General features: G+C 50.2%; 1 long non-coding RNA gene across 1 annotated transcript; it reads left to right on the top strand.

The window, feature by feature from the left end:
• Nucleotides 1–1,410: 1,410 nt before the first annotated feature.
• LOC146019458 (uncharacterized) lies at nt 1,411–12,777 on the top strand. The gene is made up of 6 exons (XR_014450552.1): nt 1,411–1,546; nt 3,421–3,507; nt 3,810–3,863; nt 5,197–5,246; nt 7,072–7,121; nt 12,466–12,777. It is a non-coding gene; the product is annotated as an uncharacterized LOC146019458 (long non-coding RNA).
• The last annotated feature ends 4,957 nt before the right edge of the window (nt 12,778–17,734 follow it).

The raw sequence follows: 17,734 nt of genomic DNA, 5'->3' as shown, positions 1-17,734 counted from the left end.
CAACATGGGGTTGTTCACTGTTTCATGCCCTACCATCCACTAGGGTGTGGTGAGCGAATAAAATAGTGTGCTGAACGAGTGCGAGGCGACATGGCGCTCTTAATCCTGTGTCCATGTCGACTGTGTCAACATTCGGGTCAAAAAACAGTCAAAACCCCCAATGTCGACTTTTTGACTGTCGACCTAGACCAGTGGTAGCCAACTCCAGTCCTCGAGAGCTACCAACAGGTCACATTTTCCAGACAACCTAGCTGCTGCACAGGTGCACTCATTACTCTCTGACACAGTTTGAAACATCCACAGGTGGAGCTAATTACTTCACTTGTGATTCTATGAGGAGATTTGGAAAACATTAACTGTTGGTAGCTCTCGAGGACATGAGTTGGCTACCCCTGACCTAGACCATGTCGACCTAATGCTTGTGTTGACCTAATGACCTATTAACCTTGTCCCATGTCGACATAGACCCAGGTCGACCTTGCAGTATGTCGATATAGTGGTGTCGACCATCTTTAGGTCGACCATACAATCCATACCCCAGTGCAGCATGATTTTCTCCATTAAAGAAGGAGTTTGCTTTTGCAAACCAACCTGAATCATCACCATAATCTCAATAATATCAATGATTTTTAAACAGTACCTACAGATGGAGTGTCCCTTGTCTTTGCTCGGCGATCGCCTGGCGGACAGGGACTCCATTAAACTGGGAAGCATGTGTGTCTCACGCGCACGCGTGTCCAAGTCTCGCGGTGGCTGGGCGCCGGGACCCTGTCCGTTTCCTCTTCAGGGAGATGGGCAGGGTTAGGGGGGGTGCGGGGAAGCGCCGGAACGGGGTGGTGAGGACCAGGGGGGAGCTCCGTCGCCACAGGGCACGCAGGCATCTTGTGCACGCGTGCCCTCTGTTGGGAGCTGGCAGCTGTCGGAGGCTTGCAAAAGTTACACCAGCCCCTGCCTGAACAAGGGACATCTACGTCTGTATAGGTGGATGTTAGCAGTCTGTGCAGACATCTTTATTATGGGCTAACTGCCTTTAAGCCAATTAACATGCCAATACTAGTTTTACATTTGATGGCAGTGTGATATACAGATACTACACAAGACCATTTTGCATATATTTATACTGTAATTGTCTTTCTTTTGGACATTAATGTCACCTGTCCTTCTATATTTTCTGACACCTTATACCCAATGGTGGCCCCAGGGGAACGACTGCAGTATAGTGAAAACTCAAATAGAGGAGCAACACCAACTGCCACCAAACATTGGTGTCCAGGACTCACTAGCAGTTGGTGCAGATCCCCTAACTGAATTTTGATCTATGCTGCATGCCCAGGGGCCACCACTGCTTATACCCTTTAATATATGAGGAGATTACATGGTTTTATGTCTTGAATAGAAATGACAATAGAACACCGATTCAATATGAACACTTACTGGTGGCTGCTTGGTCAATGAGGCTGTTGTGATGTCATAAGAACACTTCCTGCACAGTCAAGCTTGTAGCGGCCATTTCTGCTGCACCTTCAGAGGAGAGCACAAGTGTCATGTAAGTGCTATTTACTAGGGTACCTACTGTATACATGGTTAGTAAATGTATGCAGAAACTACAAATAGCACAACTAATAATCAGAATATAACTGTATTCAACTGTATGTAGTAACAAAAGCTAAATGGTTTGGGGAGACATTACTATAATTCCTCTCGCCCTTGCCAGCAATGTATACCATACCGCCTATTATTAATAACATTGGTGGGCAGTGGCAGCAGTAACATATACTGTATATTGCTCATATATTTGTACATGTTACAACCTATTTTATTAATAAACATTGGTGGCCAGTTGTGCAAATACATACATTGCTGTCCTGTGCCAGCACTGTATACAGGGCCGGCTCTACCACTAGGCAGCTTTAGGCATCTGCCTAGGGCGCCGGGATCTGGGGGGGGGGCGCCACCAAGTCTGCAAATCAAAAAATCAAGGATGTCTATGAGGATCCTTATTGTACTTAATGCAGGTGGCGGCTGTGGAACTTCTAAGACCTCACCTCTATACTTTCCCTTAAATCATACTTCCTACATTGCTGCCCCACCCTCCTTGTACTCTGTTGTGGGTGGCAAAGGGGAGGGTGCAGAGGGCCTCCAGGAAAAGCAGGGGACTTGGCCACCTTCCCGGGGGGGGGGTGTCACGGGGATTGGATGACCACATGATCTAAAAACAATTTGGAGGGGGTGGGGGGATTTGGGGGGGCGGGAGGTTGAAGTTTTGCCTAGGGTGCTGAGAAGCCTTGCACCGGCCCTGACTGTATACAGTATATTGCGGACAGTAATGATTCATATTGGTGGCAGTGGTTTATTTAGCTGCTTTAATATTATGGGAAGCTGGAGCTTACTGCGGGCGGGCGCTGCTTCTTCTCCCTGCTCCGTGTGGAGTGACAAAACGGAGCGGGCGGTCAGCCAGGCTATGTGGCCGAGCGGTGTACTGTATGCTCTGTGTGGGGCAGGGCAGATGGGGGAGCAGGGGGAGGGAGTGGGGCAGTCAGCAGGGGCAAACGCAGGATTTTCAGAAGGGCGTTTCCAGAAGGGCGGAGCAAAGCACGGAGGTGGACACTTAGGTGACCCAGTATATGCCTGGTCAGTTAAAGTATTATAGATAGACCAAACGTATATGAATAATAATAATTTTCTGGTGGGAGGACAGCTTGCTTGACTGCAGATACCTCCAGTTCCCGGAAATAGATTTCTTAGATTTTAATGGAATTAAAAACTAGAGAATCCCACGTACCAAATGGTATTGGGAACTACTACTACATACCAGGTGTGTGGAGCTGGAGCAGTAACCAGCTGCTGGAAGGCTGATATCTCTGGTTCTGGGAAAGGTAGAGACAAGGGGCAGAGTCTCAGCTTTTGGAATATATCCTCAGAAAAACTCTAAGTCAGACAGAACCTGAAATATCTGACTGGGAAGAGCATTTACCAGGCTTGGATGGAGGCCACTGCTCTGAAGTCAGATATCTCCGGTTCCCAAGGGCCCATTTAAAATTCTTGTACCCATGGAAAGAGTGGACCCTCAGCTTTCAGCCTAGGGCCCTTGTACTACAGGGGGGTTTTCTGGGTACTCAGAACCCCCCCCCCCTCCCCTGCGTACATCACTGGTCAGCTGGGATGAAAGTGTCTCATCCTTCAGCTCGTCATCCATACACACACCCACAGCAATGATGGATGAAAAATCACCCATCATCGCTAGACATGCTGGTAATACCAGCCAACAAATGATGCGGGAACAGGCATCATCGCTAGTTGGCCATCACTGGGGCATACACATTAGGCGATTTTCAGCTGAACATCGCCTAGTGTGTATGGGCCTTTACTTTCCACTCTCCCTTGTGGTTTCTTATATTGAATTAACTCTTTCCTTTCCAGATTACTAGCTCTACAGCAGTGTCCATCAACGCTTGTGGGTAACCTGCTAAATAGTAAAACATCTATACTGCATCACCAATTGGAAGGGTAAGTTTTTCTTTCGATTACACTATTAGAGAACGGTCCTTTGTGGTGTGGGGACTTCCGGGTTTAGGGACTGACAGGAGTTGTTTTGCACATGAGCAAAGGGGGCATATGCACTGTGGGGATGCTGGGAGGGATCAGATTGGAACCCTCTCAGGGGGAAATGTCAATAGAACCCCTTCTATAGATGCTGTAAGTGACCAAACCATTGACTGCGGAATAGGCTTTGCTGCTGCCCCATGACTTATCCTACTCCAACAAAGGTGTTCATATGTATAATATTACTGTTCTCTTCCATCCAACAGCTGTTAGAATGGATCGATCATGGATGTGGAAGGCATTTAAGGGGTTCCTTGCCGGTAAGCAAAGTACTTGAAGACATGAAGCTGATCCCTTTTCTGATACATAATATTATATATCTATCATTGGAGCAGGTCAGAATGTTGACAACTAGAAGCAGGACGGTGTTTTGCCGGACCAAGAATGCCGACATGGTAGCAATGCAGTTTGAAGCACTATGGGCCTGATTCAGACTTGATCGCTAATCTGAGAAGTTGCAGTTGTCTGCGAGTAGATCGCTGCCACCTAGACAAAAATAGAAAACGCCCAGTGCAAATGTATTGCGAAAGGATCACTAATTACTATCAGGAGCCTCATCCCAACAATCGTTCTGTGACTGATTCCTAGCTGCGAGCGGAGGCACCTTGTCATGTACGCGCTGCGGCTGTGATGCATGCACAATGTTCCAACAATCGCTCAGTTACAATGCATCTGAATCAGGCACAATGGCCGCTCCCCACACCCACGTTATTGGCCCATTAGCGTGAGAACGCCCAGCGTTCTCATGGGAATGCCCATGAAACATCCTAATGGGCCGCCCCCCCATGCCCTCTGCTCGCAAGGAAGGGTGGGCACACCCAGTGAACAGTTTGTTCGACGTGGCCGCATGCACATTGACCCTGTGCGAACGCATATGGACCTACGAACGGACCTGAATAAGGTCCAATGGAGATTATTCTGGCTGATTCGCTCAGATGCAAATTCGCATTCCTTGCGAATCAGCCAGATCCCGCCTTGCGAATGGTGGTACATAAACATGCATTCGCGCAGCCTGTGGTCTCCGAGCAACCTTACATCTGCGTGCACATTCTGAGGGGAGTGGGCGGACAGCTCACATTTGGTGATGTCAGCTGCCCGCCCCCCTCACCCGCGTCATGCCCATGAAATGCTGAGCGTTCCCACATGCTGTTGGATCGACCTGCCACCCCCCCTCCCCCCGCGCGCCCTCCACTCGCAAGGATGGGTGTGTGCACCCTGCGGACAGTTTGTGCGTGTTTCTGCACATACGCATAAATGACCCTGCGCATGGGCAGATGCAAAACATTGGTCCCCTTGGGAATGAATGGGTCTGTACGAACGGACCTGAATAAGGTCCAATGTGTGGCATCTACATGACCTGGCCCAGGAGGGGTAACTGCTGTTCCGGAATTCCCTGTAAATGTATGATCGCCCGACACAATGGTCTCATCAATTAACTAGGGAATTAAGAGGGAAATCCAGGAACAGAGCATTTGTCTCCTGGATCGGGTCATGGTGGGAGCCATGTAATAATGTATAGCCGCACTGCCCATACACAGGCGTCTGGAGAAGCCAAGGAACCAGAATGACTCTTATTTTGCTTTTTATCTACAGAACTATTACATCTGGCAAGAAAAAGTGCTCCCAACGTGGCAAACAAACTGGTACGTCACTATATATCTGCACATCACATTAGGAATATGCCCTCTTGTATACCCTAGATGATAATGGTTGGTGGTGGGGGTCTGTGGTACATAATTATCGATCACTACAAATCAACACCACACGATTACTGTATATCACCAACGGCAACAATACAGTAATTACGGCAGTCACGGGGACCCACCATCGGCAAGTGCATACACACTTGGCGATGCTGGCAGCGGGGAAAGCAGTGGCGGTGGTATTTGGGGTATGGGCAATTGGGGTATGGGCAATATGGGCAATTATGTCGACCTTCATTATACATATGCATTAAGTAAAAAATGGGAATGTCGACATCAGTCGGCACATGTTGGCTCCAAAAAAACATGAAAAACCTGCATCAACCTTTTGACTGGTGACCTTCCCATTGTCGGCCTGATGCATGTATCAACCATATGACCCTGTCGATCTAAAGCCATGTCGACCTAATGAAGCTGTCGACCTTCAGTGGTCGACCCAATGTGTGATGACCTTAATAGTGTCGACCTAGCGACCGTATACCGGTAATGGGGGGAGCGGGGGCAATGATATATTCTGCATAGTGGACGCTGTTAACGTTCCGCTCCTTCATCTATAACAGAAGACAGGAGCGTGCGTCGGCAGTCATTGCAAGCATACAGTACACACTGGACAATATAATGAACGATATCACTCAGAAGTGTCAAAGTTAGCAAAAGCGCTCATTATACTGCCTAGCAATCGGGCAGTGCGATAAGTAGCCATAGGCTACAACGGGCTATCGCCACATTAGAATGGCGATAGCCCAGGGCTGCGATGCATCCCCCATAGAAACCTATGGGGGATGAGGCCGGCGGCACTGCAGGGGGGGATTGCAGCAGGTCCCCTGTGATACATTTAGGTGATACTTAATATTTGCGGTTAACCCTCGAAAACGTGTGTTTTCGAGGATTTAGCCGCAAATATTGCTTGATAAATGGGCCCCTCAGTCCTCACTCACCTCCATCTATCCATAACTCTCCACCGTCCCCATGCCAGCCGGCTCAGGACACTGTATAGACTCTGTGCTGCACTCCTTACTGCCTCCTGCAAGCACATGGGGGAAAGGAATCATGGACTGCACATCCTAATTACACGCATATCATGCTGGGACTTGCAGTTCTACAAAGAAAGAAAAATACAGAGATGATACACATCCACAATAACTATAATAAGCTCTGCTATCTGATACTGAGCAATATCAAGGTTCTTGGTATATTATTTGGCCAAGACATAATCGCCCAACAACCAGAGTCTAGGTGACCTCTGGTGGGTTCCTAATGCTAAGTTTGAATTTGAGACCTCCAAAAGGTGGGCAAAATAAGTCATACAATCTAAATTCCCTACCAAATGTACATGCACACACATTCACTCGGGGGTTCGTTTCTGTTGGGAGCCAATTAACTAACTAGTATCATTTTGGGGATTGTGGGAGGAAACCGGAGTACCCGGAGTAAACCCACGGAAGCACGGGGAGAATATACAAACTCTGCACAGTTAGGGCCATGGTGGGGATCGATCCCATGACCTCAGTGCTGTAAGGTAGTATTGCTAACCATTACACTGTCCGTGCTAATATATATAATAATAGAGTAATGAATGACACCAGCTGCCATTGATGCCTGCAAATATTAAAGTATATCGGGACATTGCAGAAATTAATTGCTGATGTCCTGTATGGGGGGCATTAGTGTAACAAACCTGTAACAAACCTACATTATCAGCTTGTACTATTGGTTAGATGCTCTGCTCATTCTAATACATCGTATTCTCTTCCATGTAGCACAGAGATCCCTCTGGAAGCAAATGCCATCTCTCTTCGAGGCACTTTTCATGCTGTAAGTGACTTTCATATCTTCTGATTGTACATGTGACATGGCGACAGGTGCAGGGGTAGGTGGTGTGACTGGGATATATGCTGTAGTTGCTATATAGCAATGCCATACAAACACTGGATGATTATGCAGCTGCGAGATGTTATGCTGGGTCACTGTGCGAATGTGCATATACATACAGTATTTAACAGTAACCCAGCTACTGCTGTATGAGGCACCCAGCCCTGACACTACAGCATAGAGAACATACAGGGTACAGAATGCCAACCTCTCACCCACTTACACCAGGGCCCTGTAACCCAGCTACTACTGTATGAGGCACCCAGCCCTGACACTATAACATAGGGAACACACAGGGTGCAAGCCTCCAACCTCTCACCCACTCACACCGGGGCCCTGTAACCCAGCTACTACTGTATGAGGCACCCAGCCCTGACACTATAACATAGGGAACACACAGGGTACAGGCCGCCAACCTCTCACCCACTCACACCAGGGCCCTGTAACCCAGCTACTACTGTATGAGGCACCCAGCCCTGACACTATAACATAGGGAACATACAGGGTACAGGCCGCCAACCTCTCACCCACTCACCCCAGGGCCCTGTAACCCAGCTACTACTGTATGAGGCACCCAGCCCTGACACTATAACATAGGGAACACACAGGGTACAGGCTGCCAACCTCTCACCCACTCACACCAGGGCCCTGTAACCCAGCTACTACTGTATGAGGCACCCAGCCTTGACACTATAACATAGGGAACACACAGGGTACAGGCCGCCAACCTCTCACCCACTCACACCAGGGCCCTGTAACCCAGCTACTACTATATGAGGCACCTAGCCCTGACACTATAACATAGGGAACACACAGGGTACAGGCCTCCAACCTCTCACCCACTCACACCAGGGCCCCGTAACCCAGCTACTACTGTATGAGGCACCCAGCCCTGACACTACAACATAGAGAACACACAGGGTACAGGCCGCCAACCTCTCACCCACTCACACCAGGGCCCTGTAACCCAGCTACTACTGTATGAGGCACCCAGCCCTGACACTATAACATAGGGAACACACAGGGTACAGGCCGCCAACCTCTCACCCACTCACACCAGGGCCCTGTAACCCAGCTACTACTGTATGAGGCACCCAGCCCTGACACTATAACATAGGGAACACACATGGTAAAGGCCTCCAACCTCTCACCCACTCACACCAGGGCCCTGTAACCCAGCTACTACTGTATGAGGCACCCAGCCCTGACACTATAACATAGGGAACACACAGGGTACATGCCGCCAACCTCTCACCCACTCACACCAGGGCCCTGTAACCCAGCTACTACTGTATGAGGCACCCAGCCCTGACACTATAACATAGGGAACACACAGGGTGCAAGCCTCCAACCTCTCACCCACTCACACCAGGGCCCTGTAACCCAGCTACTACTGTATGAGGCACCCAGCCCTGACACTATAACATAGGGAACACACAGGGTACAGGCCGCCAACCTCTCACCCACTCACACCAGGGCCCTGTAACCCAGCTACTACTGTATGAGGCACCCAGCCCTGACACTATAACATAGGGAACATACAGGGTACAGGCCGCCAACCTCTCACCCACTCACCCCAGGGCCCTGTAACCCAGCTACTACTGTATGAGGCACCCAGCCCTGACACTATAACATAGGGAACACACAGGGTACAGGCTGCCAACCTCTCACCCACTCACACCAGGGCCCTGTAACCCAGCTACTACTGTATGAGGCACCCAGCCTTGACACTATAACATAGGGAACACACAGGGTACAGGCCGCCAACCTCTCACCCACTCACACCAGGGCCCTGTAACCCAGCTACTACTATATCATACCCTCCAACATTTTTAGGGCAGAAATCGGTACACATTCGGAAAGGGGGCGTGGCCATGGATAAAGGGGCGTGGTCACGCCCTCTTTCCGAATGTATACTGGGCATTTTTTTAGATATATGTATGCAGGAGAAGAGAGAGAGGGGGGGGCAAGCCATGTTGGAGGGTATGCAGTCAGACAGTCACAGTGTGCAGAAAGGTGGAATATGGCTCACAGAGACAGTCTCTGGATGGTCTGGATGATCAGTCTGTCTGTAGCTTGTCATCTCATATTACTAGTTACACTTGTGACTTACTGGTGCGCTGAGCTCCAGGTCCAGGGTCTCACACTCAAGTCTCCAGGATATCCCCTCCTCATGCGCACCCCGGCTCGAGTCTGGCAGCCACACCGCGCTACTGATGCCGGCCTGCTTGCCTCTGCCTCACTGTCCTTTCACGCCCTGAGTCTGCGCATGCGCAGACAGTGAGGCAGGGCAGTACAGACGTCTCCCATCCATCCTCTGAGCACCAGACTGTGCGCAGGGTGCGGCGCTGGTGCGGCAGTGACGTCATGCAATGCCCGCCGGCGCCGCAAGGGACACTTGGGAGCCGGAACCAGGAGGGGAGAGCCGGGCACCAGGAGAAAACAATAAAAAAATCGGTAATTCGGTACAAAATTATTTTGCCGGTACAGTACTGTTAAAAAACGGTACTGTACCGGCAAAATCGGTACAGTTGGAGGGTATGCTATATGAGGCACCTAGCCCTGACACTATAACATAGGGAACACACAGGGTACAGGCCTCCAACCTCTCACCCACTCACACCAGGGCCCCGTAACCCAGCTACTACTGTATGAGGCACCCAGCCCTGACACTACAACATAGAGAACACACAGGGTACAGGCCGCCAACCTCTCACCCACTCACACCAGGGCCCTGTAACCCAGCTACTACTGTATGAGGCACCCAGCCCTGACACTATAACATAGGGAACACACAGGGTACAGGCCGCCAACCTCTCACCCACTCACACCAGGGCCCTGTAACCCAGCTACTACTGTATGAGGCACCCAGCCCTGACACTATAACATAGGGAACACACATGGTAAAGGCCTCCAAACTCTCACCCACTCACACCAGGGCCCTGTAACCCAGCTACTACTGTATGAGGCACCCAGCCCTGACACTATAACATAGGGAACACACAGGGTACATGCCGCCAACCTCTCACCCACTCACACCAGGGCCCTGTAACCCAGCTACTACTGTATGAGGCACCCAGCCCTGACACTATAACATAGGGAACACACAGGGTGCAAGCCTCCAACCTCTCACCCACTCACACCAGGGCCCTGTAACCCAGCTACTACTGTATGAGGCACCCAGCCCTGACACTATAACATAGGGAACACACAGGGTACAGGCCGCCAACCTCTCACCCACTCACACCAGGGCCCTGTAACCCAGCTACTACTGTATGAGGCACCCAGCCCTGACACTATAACATAGGGAACATACAGGGTACAGGCCGCCAACCTCTCACCCACTCACCCCAGGGCCCTGTAACCCAGCTACTACTGTATGAGGCACCCAGCCCTGACACTATAACATAGGGAACACACAGGGTACAGGCTGCCAACCTCTCACCCACTCACACCAGGGCCCTGTAACCCAGCTACTACTGTATGAGGCACCCAGCCTTGACACTATAACATAGGGAACACACAGGGTACAGGCCGCCAACCTCTCACCCACTCACACCAGGGCCCTGTAACCCAGCTACTACTATATCATACCCTCCAACATTTTTAGGGCAGAAATCGGTACACATTCGGAAAGGGGGCGTGGCCATGGATAAAGGGGCGTGGTCACGCCCTCTTTCCGAATGTATACTGGGCATTTTTTTAGATATATGTATGCAGGAGAAGAGAGAGAGGGGGGGGCAAGCCATGTTGGAGGGTATGCAGTCAGACAGTCACAGTGTGCAGAAAGGTGGAATATGGCTCACAGAGACAGTCTCTGGATGGTCTGGATGATCAGTCTGTCTGTAGCTTGTCATCTCATATTACTAGTTACACTTGTGACTTACTGGTGCGCTGAGCTCCAGGTCCAGGGTCTCACACTCAAGTCTCCAGGATATCCCCTCCTCATGCGCACCCCGGCTCGAGTCTGGCAGCCACACCGCGCTACTGATGCCGGCCTGCTTGCCTCTGCCTCACTGTCCTTTCACGCCCTGAGTCTGCGCATGCGCAGACAGTGAGGCAGGGCAGTACAGACGTCTCCCATCCATCCTCTGAGCACCAGACTGTGCGCAGGGTGCGGCGCTGGTGCGGCAGTGACGTCATGCAATGCCCGCCGGCGCCGCAAGGGACACTTGGGAGCCGGAACCAGGAGGGGAGAGCCGGGCACCAGGAGAAAACAATAAAAAAATCGGTAATTCGGTACAAAATTATTTTGCCGGTACAGTACTGTTAAAAAACGGTACTGTACCGGCAAAATCGGTACAGTTGGAGGGTATGCTATATGAGGCACCTAGCCCTGACACTATAACATAGGGAACACACAGGGTACAGGCCTCCAACCTCTCACCCACTCACACCAGGGCCCCGTAACCCAGCTACTACTGTATGAGGCACCCAGCCCTGACACTACAACATAGAGAACACACAGGGTACAGGCCGCCAACCTCTCACCCACTCACACCAGGGCCCTGTAACCCAGCTACTACTGTATGAGGCACCCAGCCCTGACACTATAACATAGGGAACACACAGGGTACAGGCCGCCAACCTCTCACCCACTCACACCAGGGCCCTGTAACCCAGCTACTACTGTATGAGGCACCCAGCCCTGACACTATAACATAGGGAACACACATGGTAAAGGCCTCCAAACTCTCACCCACTCACACCAGGGCCCTGTAACCCAGCTACTACTGTATGAGGCACCCAGCCCTGACACTATAACATAGGGAACACACAGGGTACATGCCGCCAACCTCTCACCCACTCACACCAGGGCCCTGTAACCCAGCTACTACTGTATGAGGCACCCAGCCCTGACACTATAACATAGGGAACACACAGGGTACAGGCCTCCAACCTCTCACCCTCTCACACCAGGGCCCTGTAACCCAGCTACTACTGTATGAGGCACCCAGCCCTGACACTATAAAATAGGGAACACACAGGGTACAGGCCGCCAACCTCTCACCCACTCACACCAGGGCCCTGTAACCCAGATACTACTGTATGAGGCACCTAGCCCTGACACTATAACATAGGGAACACACAGGGTACAGGCCGCCAACCTCTCACCCACTCACACCAGGGCCCTGTAACCCAGCTACTACATAAGCTAGGAGAAGTGTAGTGTTATACCAGTGCCTCTCCCTCACAATGTAGATTTGTGTGCCCTTCTATGCTGTGTGTATTGCGTACATGACCCCCATGGCCTGTCTCAGTAACCAGGATTCTCTTCTCTTTACAGGGGTGATCACACACCACCAGTTATTGCAGTAACATCGCAAATCTCCTATGGATCCCTGCTGGCCGTGGTGGTCCCAGTCCTGTATTAGGAATGGGCTTCGGATGGGGTATAGCGAGTGACAACTGTCAAGTAACATCTATAGCGTAACCGCTGCCACAGAATTAGGGGGTTCCATCCATCATCTGGGTCACTGGGGTGTTCAGCATAATGGGGAGCATGTGGTGTCAGTAAGCTGTGACCCTGTGATGATCATTTGGGTTCCTTGAGATAATCATTTCTGAGTCCCACACCAAGAGAGCAGGTAATTCCCCCACAGGAAATAACCTACCCTCTTGGTGTGGGTGTCAGGGGTAGATGTATGAAGCAGCGATAATGGAGAAGAAGTGAGGTAGAGGAGTAGTGTTGCTATGTGACAATTCTCCTCTGGCTCAATTCTCCTCCATTATCACTGCATCATACATCTACCTCTCAGACAGTTGCGTCCAACCTTTTTTGTAGGCCCTACGGATCATCACAGGGCCACAGCTTCAGACCAACAAAGACATCCCATGCAATGATCCAGGCATAACACCAGTCCCCCCCCCCTCCTTCCCATCACAAGTGTCTCAGACAGAACCCCTACTCATACCATCAGGCAGCGGTTACCATAGTAACCCTCACCAACAGACAAGCTATACCCCGTCCCGGAACACCAGCACCATAACATCTGCCACCATGGGCCAAGTGTATGCGGCTTCTTACCACCTACAGAAGCATCAATAAAGCATAACCTCCATATAATATCTGTGTAACGCCTGCTTGTGCTAAAGCTACTAATAACAAGAGTAGGGTAGTGGGCTAATATTTAAGGTATTTGCATTCAGTAATAATCAGAGATTACCAAGACACATCCACGCCATGTCCCTGCATCCGGGCTCCCAGTAGGAGATGCTAACACCAGGCGCTTATTATATAACTTTGAGCTTTGTCATCCCTGCTATCTGGTGGTTGGAAGCCTCCCTGCATTATGTACTACACACGTTTACCATTGGCTTTTCCCTCGCTTCTGATTTCTGTAGGTAACAGAATCAACACAAACCAATGAGTGTACACGTCCATTCAATCACATTATAGTCTGCGCTACCAGCATCAAAGCTTATGTGACAGGCCTGGATGTAAGCACTCCCGTCTACATTGGTATATACTTAAAAAACAAAATAACCCCGGACCAAAACACTAGTCCTGAATTAAGGCGCAAAACCCAGAAAAAAAGCACAGCCTTGGTCAGGGCTGCCACTAGGAATTTTGGGGCCTGGGAATGATTTCCATTCCGGGTCCCCCCCCCCCCCCATCTTCTTCGGGACGCAGCAGGTCCCGAAGAACAGGCTTCTTCAATGCAGGACGCCTGCGGCCAATTAAAATGCAGCACCGGCTGGTGAGCCAATCAGAGCTGCAGCCACCAATGCATGGTGAGTGCAGTGAGCTGGCTAACCCAATGCATGGCAAGTGCAGTGAGCTGGTTTACCCGATGCATGGCGAGCACAGTGAGCTGGCTTACCCTATGCATGGTGAGTGCAGTGACCTGGCTTACCCGAAGCATGGCGAATGCAGTGAACTCGCTTACCCTATGCATGGGGAGTGCAGTAAGCTGGCTTAACCAATGCATGGCGAGTGCAGTGAGCTGGCTTACCAGATGCATGACGAGTACAGTGAGCTGGCTAAACCGATATATGGCGATTGCAGTGAGATGGTTTACCTGATGCATGGTGAGTGCAGTGAGCTGGCTTACCTGATGCATGGCGAGTGCAGTGAGCTGGCTTACCCATGCATGGCGAGTGCAGTGAGCTGGCTTACCTGATGCATGGTGAGTGTAGTGAGCTGGCTTACCTGATGCATGGTGAGTGCAGTGAGCTGGCTTACCTGATGCATGGTGAGTGCAGTGAGCTGGCTTACCTGATGCATGGCAAGTGCAGTGACCTGGCTTACCTAGGGCCGTCTTAACAGCAGTGTGGGCCCCTGGGCAAAGCAATGCACTGGGGCCCTTACCTATTCTCCCCTCCTAGGGGTGGGGGGTGCTATCAGCAGCAGCTTTGATGTCCCATGGGTGGCAGGGGGTGCTCTATCTTCCATTCAACATGTAGGACCTGGAGCAGTAACTTCTGCTAAGTACTCCTTTACTGCACAGGTGGTGGGAGGGTGAACACTAACGTGTGGAAGGGGGCACTGAGCTGAATAAAGGGTCCCTTGTAAATGACTTCCAGGGAGGTAGGGGGTGTTTTATACGCAGGGGAGGGTTGGATAATGGAGTGAGCTTAATATTCGTCGATTTGTGGTGGAAGGGCAGCTTGTTTGACTGCAGATATCGCCATGATCTGGAAATAGATTTCTTAGCCTTAAATAGTATAAAAACCTAGAGTCCCAACGTTCAATAGGTGCTGGGAACTTGGGGATCAGAGATCAGGAGCCAGAGCAATCCATTGACAAAAATATAAAACTGTACACAGACGTTTGGAGCTGGAGCAGGGACCGGCTGCTGGAAGGCTGATATCTCTGGTTCTAGGCATGATAGAGACAAGCCGCTAGTGTCGCCAGAAAGGGGAGAGTCCCAGCTTTTGGAATATACTCAGAAAAACTGGTGTGTACACACTTGTACAACTTAGACTATATTACAATTTAGACTATCTGCATACAATATATACAATTTACACTATCTGCATACAATTTAGACTATAGGGCCTTATTTTGGTTCACTCTTAGAGGCAAATTCCTTCTTAGATGGGTAAAACCATGTGCGCTGCAGGGGGGCAAATGTAACATGTGCAGAGAGAATTAGATTTGGGTGAGTATTTTGTTTCTGTGCAGGGAAAATACTGGCTGCTTTATTTCTACACTGCAATATATATCTCACTTTGAAGAAAAACCCCACCCAAATCTAATTCTATCTGCACATGTTATATCTGCCCCACCTGCAGTGCACATGGTTTTACCCATCTAAGAAGGATTTTGCCTCTAAGAGTGAACCAAAATAAGGCCCATAGTGCAGATCTGCACTATATATTCAATGCAGCCAAGAATTTCTGGCTGCGATACGGGAGCACGCATCAGGATCACAAGGGTTAAAACCTGTGCGATCTGCATGAGATCCAGATGAGATTTTGACTATATAGTCAAAATCTCATGCACATTGTACAAGTGTGTACACACCAGTCAGAGAGAACCTGAGAAATATGACTGGGAATGACAATTAACAGGTCGGATGTGGACTGCTGCTTTGAAGTTGGATATCTCCAGTTCCCCAGGGCCGATTTTCAAAATTCTGGTATCCCAGGAAAAAGGGGATCCTCAGCTATCAGCATAGGGCCCTTATACACCTGGGGGCCCTGAGCAAGTGCCCATTAAGCCCATACGAAAAGACGGCCCTGGGCTTACCCGATGCATGGGGAGTACAGTGACCTGGCTTACCCGATGCATGGCGAGTGCAGTGAGCTGGCTTACCCGATGGGTACTTGTGTAGTTTCACGGGGCCGCCCCGTGCACAGTCTGTCTCAGAAACTTGGCAGAGAGAGTGTGTGGGGGATCCGCACCATATATTTCAATAAGGATTCACAATTAGTAGATGGCAAGGCTGTCAGTCAGGAAGGGCTTTAATATATATCCCCTACTGGCTTAGGGTGCTGTCTACTGATTTAGATATAGGTACACAATAAATAAGAAGAAAATAAATCAGTTTACTTGGACGTATACCCGAAGGTACGACATAATAATTTTATTTTTAAGTCATTGAAGACCATGTGGATGAGGAGTGCGTCCAAGTAAACTGATTTCATTTATTCTTCTTTATTGTGTCTCAGAAACTTGGCAGCTTGCCAGATGCTTGCGTGCCCCTCTAGCTATAATGTAATGTAGCGTAGCGCTGCACGTGCCCCTCTAGCTATAATGTAATGTAGCGTAGCGCTGCGCGTGCCACTCTAGCTATAATGTAATGTAGCGTAGTGCTGCGCGTGCCACTCTAGCTATAATGTAATGTAGCGTAGCGCTGCGCGTGCCCCTCTAGCTATAATGTAATGTAGCGTAGCGCTGCGCGTGCCACTCTAGCTATAATGTAATGTAGCGTAGCGCTGCACGTGCCCCTCTAGCTATAATGTAATGTAGCGTAGCGCTGCGCGTGCCCCTCTAGCTATAATGTAATGTAGCGTAGCGCTGCGCGTGCCCCTCTAGCTATAATGTAATGTAGCGTAGCGCTGCGCGTGCCCCTCTAGCTATAATGTAATGTAGCGTAGCGCTGCGCGTGCCACTCTAGCTATAATGTAATGTAGCGTAGTGCTGCGCGTGCCACTCTAGCTATAATGTAATGTAGCGTAGCGCTGCGCGTGCCACTCTAGCTATAATGTAATGTAGCGTAGCGCTGCACGTGCCCCTCTAGCTATAATGTAATGTAGCGTAGCGCTGCGCGTGCCCCTCTAGCTATAATGTAATGTAGCGTAGCGCTGCGCGTGCCCCTCTAGCTATAATGTAATGTAGCGTAGCGCTGCGCGTGCCCCTCTAGCTATAATGTAATGTAGCGTAGCGCTGCGCGTGCCACTCTAGCTATAATGTAATGTAGCGTAGCGCTGCACGTGCCACTCTAGCTATAATGTAATGTAGCGTAGCGCTGCACGTGCCCCTCTAGCTATAATGCAATGTAGCGTAGCGCTGCGCGTGCCCCTCTAGCTATAATGTAATGTAGCGTAGCGCTGCGCGTGCCCCTCTAGCTATAATGTAATGTAGCGTAGCGCTGCGCGTGCCCCTCTAGCTATAATGTAATGTAGCGTAGCGCTGCGCATGCCACTCTAGCTATAATGTAATGTAGCGTACCGCTGCGCGTGCCCCTCTAGCTATAATGTAATGTAGCGTAGCGCTGCGCGTGCCACTCTAGCTATAATGTAATGTAGCGTAGCGCTGCGCGTGCCACTCTAGCTATAATGTAATGTAGCGTAGCGCTGCGCGTGCCCCTCTAGCTATAATGTAATGTAGCGTAGCGCTGCGCGTGCCCCTCTAGCTATAATGTAATGTAGCGTAGCGCTGCGCGTGCCACTCTAGCTACAATGTAATGAAATGTAGCGTATAAACAGGACACCCCGGCACACAAACGGGGCTTCTAAAGTACACACCCCGGCACACCGCTATCAAAGGGGGTGTCCCCAATGTAGACGCTAACATTTTAGATGCTTTTAGCGTCTGAATTCACACTCCCGGCACTTCGTGCGCACAGTCTGTGCTTAGTACCGCACGGACAGCGTAACGTAGTCAG

The sequence above is a fragment of the Crinia signifera genome, chromosome 7 (genome assembly GCF_055691185.1).
Source record: "Crinia signifera chromosome 7, ASM5569118v1, whole genome shotgun sequence".
Classification (NCBI taxonomy): Eukaryota; Metazoa; Chordata; class Amphibia; order Anura; family Myobatrachidae; genus Crinia; species Crinia signifera.
The sequence above is the reverse complement of the archived record's forward strand: the minus strand, read 5'-3'. Positions and strand labels throughout refer to the sequence as shown.